Below are 4820 nucleotides of genomic sequence, written 5' to 3'. Positions count from 1 at the left end.
TCACGGCATTTTTGCAGGCCGAAGCCAATGTGGCCGGATGAGGGTGTTGGACACGAACGGTGGCCCTTTTCCATGGGAAACTAAACTCACCTGGCCATGTTCCTGATGTCAGATTGTGGGAGATATTTGGCACTCCAAAAGCAGCCCGAGTTCCAAAATGTGGCATCTTGCATCTGGGAGAAATCTTGAATGTCACGGCATTTTTGCAGGCAGAAGCCGATAGGGCAGGATGGGGCAGGATGAGGGTGGTGAACATGAACGGTGGCCCTTTTCCATGGGAAACTAAACTCACCTGGCCATGTTCCTGGTGTCAGATTGTGGGAGACCTTTGGCACTCCAAAAGCAGCCCGAGTTCCAAAATGTGGCATCTTGCATCTGGGAGAAATCTTGAATGTCACGGCATTTTTGCAGGCCGAAGCCGATGTGGCCGGATGAGGGTGGTGAACACGAACGGTGGCCCTTTTCCATGGGAAACTAAACTCACCTGGCCATGTTCCTGATGTCAGATTGTGGGAGACATTTGGCACTCCAAAAGCAGCCCGAGTTCCAAAATGTGGCATCTTGCATCTGGGAGAAATCTTGAATGTCACGGCATTTTTGCAGGCCGAAGCCGATGTGGCCGCATGAGGGTGGTGGACACGAACGGTGGCCCTTTTCCATGGGAAACTAAACTCACCTGGCCATGTTCCTGATGTCAGATTGTGGGAGACCTTTGGCACTCCAAAAGCAGCCCGAGTTCCAAAATGTGGCATCTTGCATCTGGGAGAAATCTTGAATGTCACGGCATTTTTGCAGGCTGAAGCCGATGTGGCCGGATGAGGGTGGTGGACACGAACGGTGGCCCTTTTCCATGGGAAACTAAACTCACCTGGCCATGTTCCTGATGTCAGATTGTGGGACACATTTGGCACTCCAAAAGCAGCCCGAGTTCCAAAATGTGGCATCTTGCATCTGGGAGAAATCTTGAATGTCACGGCATTTTTGCAGGCCGAAGCCGATGTGGCCGGAATGAGGGTGGTGGACACGAACGGTGGCCCTTTTCCATGGGAAACTAAACTCACCTGGCCATGTTCCTGGTGTCAGATTGTGGGAGACATTTGGCACTCCAAAAGCAGCCCGAGTTCCAAAATGTGGCATCTTGCATCTGGGAGAAATCTTGAATGTCACGGCATTTTTGCAGGCAGAAGCCGATAGGGCAGGATGGGGCAGGATAAGGGTGGTGAACATGAACGGTGGCCCTTTTCCATGGGAAACTAAACTCACCTGGCCATGTTCCTGGTGTCAGATTGTGGGAGACATTTGGCACTCCAAAAGCAGCCCGAGTTCCAAAATGTGGCATCTTGCATCTGGGAGAAATCTTGAATGTCACGGCAATTTTGCAGGCCGAAGCCGATGTGGCCCGATGAGGGTGGTGGACACGAACGGTGGCCCTTTTCCATGGGAAACTAAACTCACCTGGCCATGTTCCTGGTGTCAGATTGTGGGAGACATTTGGCACTCCAAAAGCAGCCCGAGTTCCAAAATGTGGCATCTTGCATGTGGGAGAAATCTTGAATGTCACGGCATTTTTGCAGGCAGAAGCCGATAGGGCAGGATGGGGCAGGATAAGGGTGGTGAACATGAACGGTGGCCCTTTTCCATGGGAAACTAAACTCACCTGGCCATGTTCCTTGTATCAGATTGTGGGAGACATTTGGCACTCCAAAAGCAGCCCGAGTTCCAAAATGTGGCATCTTGCATCTGGGAGAAATCTTGAATGTCACGGCATTTTTGCAGGCCGGAGCCGATGTGGCCGGATGAGGGTGGTGGACACGAACGGTGGCCCTTTTCCATGGGAAACTAAACTCACCTGGCCATGTTCCTGATGTCAGATTTTGGGAGACATTTGGCACTCCAAAAGCAGCCCGAGTTCCAAAATGTGGCATCTTGCATCTGGGAGAAATCTTGAATGTCACGGCATTTTTGCAGGCAGAAGCCGATGTGGCCGGATGAGGGTGGTGGACACGAACGGTGGCCCTTTTCCATGGGAAACTAAACTCACCTGGCCATGTTCCTGATGTCAGATTGTGGGAGACATTTGGCACTCCAAAAGCAGCCCGAGTTCCAAAATGTGGCATCTTGCATCTGGGAGAAATCTTGAATGTCACGGAATTTTTGCAGGCCGAAGCCGATGTGGCCGGATGAGGGTGGTGGACACGAACGGTGGCCCTTTTCCATGGGAAACTAAACTCACCTGGCCATGTTCCTGATGTCAGATTGTGGGAGACCTTTGGCACTCCAAAAGCAGCCCGAGTTCCAAAATGTGGCATCTTGCATGTGGGAGAAATCTTGAATGTCACGGCATTTTTGCAGGCAGAAGCCGATAGGGCAGGATGGGGCAGGATAAGGGTGGTGAACATGAACGGTGGCCCTTTTCCATGGGAAACTAAACTCACCTGGCCATGTTCCTGATGTCAGATTGTGGGAGACATTTGGCACTCCAAAAGCAGCCCGAGTTCCAAAATGTGGCATCTTGCATCTGGGAGAAATCTTGAATGTCACGGCAATTTTGCAGGCCGAAGCCGATGTGGCCCGATGAGGGTGGTGGACACGAACGGTGGCCCTTTTCCATGGGAAACTAAACTCACCTGGCCATGTTCCTGATGTCAGATTGTGGGAGACATTTGGCACTCCAAAAGCAGCCCGAGTTCCAAAATGTGGCATCTTGCATCTGGGAGAAATCTTGAATGTCACGGCATTTTTGCAGGCAGAAGCCGATGGGGCAGGATGAGGGTGGTGGACACGAACGGTGGCCCTTTTCCATGGGAAACTAAACTCACCTGGCCATGTTCCTGGTGTCAGATTGTGGGAGGGGGAAAGGGCAGGAAATGTGAGGAGAAAAGAGCAGGAAACCTGCGGGATAAAAGCCAAAAACCACGAGCGGAAAAAGAGCCACACAAAGGAAAAATAAAAGAAAACACGACGTGAAAAAAGTCAGAAAAAACCCCAATTCCTCGGGAAGTGCCCCCTCCACAAAACAAAGCACAAACTCCAGGGGATTTTATTTAATTCTTTAATTCTGATTTATTTCTTTAATTTTGATTTAATTCTTTAATTCTTTACTTAATTCTTTAATTCTTTACTTAATTCTTTAATTCTTTACTTAATTCTGATTTAATTCTTTAATTCTTTATTTAATTCTTTAATTCTGATGGGGCTTAGTGAAACCAGTTAAACCAGTGAAACCAGTTAAACCAGTTAACCCCGGGAACTGGTGTAGCTGCCCCGGGAATGGCGATTTCAGGGATTTACAGAATTCCGGGAATTTTTGGGTTTATTCACACAGAATAAATGGAATAAACAGCGCCAGAGTCCGATAGGAAGGAAGGGCTGGGTGTGCGAAGTCCCCAGTGAAAACAAAAGTAAAAGTAAAATTCATTTCTCGTAAATCGGCTGCAGTTTTGGGGCAGTTTGAGCTGAATTTTGTTGTTTTTGGGGAGGGGGAATCGGCCCCGGCTGTGCCGGGAGCACCGGGAGGAGACCCCGGAGTGGGGGGAGAGGGGTCTGGGGACAGGGAGAGCCGGGAATGAGGAGATTCCAAAATAGAAAAGATCCAGAGCTGAGGAGAGCCCGGAGCTGAGGAAGAGACCCCAGAGCTGAAGAGGAGATCCCAAAACTGAGGAGATCCTGAAGCTCAGGAGATCCCAGAGTTCAAGAAGAGATCCAGGAGCAGAGCAGATCCAGAGCTGAGGAGATCCAGGAGCAGAGGAAGAGATTCCAGAGTTCAAGAAGAGATCCCGGAGCTGAAGAAGAGATCCAGGAGGTGAGGAAGAGATTCCAAAAGTGAGGAGATCCAGGAGCTGAGGAGAGCCCAAAGCTGAAGAGGAGATCCAGGAGCTGAGGAGAGCCTGGAGCTGAGGAGATCCAGGAGCTGAGGAGAGCCTGGAGCTGAGGAGAGCTCAGAGCTGAGGAGAGCCTGGAGCTGAGGAAGAGATTCCAGAGCTCAAGAAGAGATTCCGGAGCTGAAGAAGAGATCCAGAGCTGAGGAGATTCCAGAGCTGAGGAGATCCTGGACCTGAGGAGATCTCAGAGCTGAAGGGATTCCAGGAGCTGAGGAGGAGATTCCAAAACTGAGGAGAGACCAGAGCTGAGGAGATTCCAGAGCTGAGGAAGAGATTCCAGAGCTGAAGAAGAGATCCAGGAGCTGAGGAGAGCCTGGAGCTGATGAAGAAATTCCAGAAGCTGAGGAGATCCCAGAGCTGAGGAGATCCCAGAGCTCAAGAAGAGATCCCGGAGCTGAAGAAGAGATCCAGAGCTGAGGAGAGCCTGGAGCAGAGGAGATCCAGAATCTGAAGAAGATTCCAGAAGCTGAGGAGATCCTGAAGCTCAGGAGATCCCAGAGTTCAAGAAGAGATCCCGGAGCTGAGGAAGATCCCAGAAGCTGAAGAAGATCCCAGAATCTGAAGAAGATCCCAGAACCGAGTGGATCCCGGATCTGAAGAAGATTCCAGAATCTGAAGAAGATTCCAGAACCGAGCGGATCCCGGATCTGAGGAAGATTCCAGAACCGAGCGGATCCCGGATCTGAGAAAGATTCCAGAACCGAGCGGATCCCGGATCTGAGGAAGATTCCAGAACCGAGTGGATCCCGGATCTGAAGAAGATTCCAGAATCTGAAGAAGATTCCAGAACCGAGCGGATCCCGGATCTGAGGAAGATTCCAGAACCGAGCGGATCCCGGGTCCCCATGGGGTCGCTGCTGAGCCGCTCCGTGGAGGTGCAGATCAACAACAACACCAAGAGCGTCGCCCTGAGGGGACCCAGGTGAGCCCGGGGACAGC

General features: G+C 51.0%; 1 long non-coding RNA gene across 1 annotated transcript; it reads right to left on the bottom strand.

The window, feature by feature from the left end:
- Positions 1-4358: 4358 nt before the first annotated feature.
- LOC134565319 (uncharacterized) lies at positions 4359-4581 on the bottom strand. Its single transcript, XR_010083871.1, has 2 exons — positions 4513-4581; positions 4359-4439 (listed from the first exon to the last, which is right to left on the bottom strand). It is a non-coding gene; the product is annotated as an uncharacterized LOC134565319 (long non-coding RNA).
- Positions 4582-4820: the final 239 nt, after the last annotated feature.

This window comes from Prinia subflava, unplaced genomic scaffold (assembly GCF_021018805.1).
Source record: "Prinia subflava isolate CZ2003 ecotype Zambia unplaced genomic scaffold, Cam_Psub_1.2 scaffold_171_NEW, whole genome shotgun sequence".
In the NCBI taxonomy this organism is placed as follows: domain Eukaryota; kingdom Metazoa; phylum Chordata; class Aves; order Passeriformes; family Cisticolidae; genus Prinia; species Prinia subflava.
The sequence above is the reverse complement of the archived record's forward strand: the minus strand, read 5'-3'. Positions and strand labels throughout refer to the sequence as shown.